Below are 251 nucleotides of genomic sequence, written 5' to 3' on the forward strand. Positions count from 1 at the left end.
TCGTCCCCTGCTTACCCCCGCCCCTCTTTTTCCCTGCATCCCCTTCACATTCCGATAAATCCTCCATTATAGGACAAGCGTGCCAAAGAATACAAATAAATACAGAACAAAAACAATTATGAAAAGAAAAAGAAGCAATCACACGAACAAAAAAACGAATTTAAAGAATATAAACCAAAACATAAGAAAATGCACACACAAATAAAAAAAAAATCCTTCCTAGCAACTCAACCTCCCCCCTTATAAAAATG

Source organism: Penaeus monodon, chromosome 22 (genome assembly GCF_015228065.2).
Source record: "Penaeus monodon isolate SGIC_2016 chromosome 22, NSTDA_Pmon_1, whole genome shotgun sequence".
NCBI classification, from domain to species: domain Eukaryota; kingdom Metazoa; phylum Arthropoda; class Malacostraca; order Decapoda; family Penaeidae; genus Penaeus; species Penaeus monodon.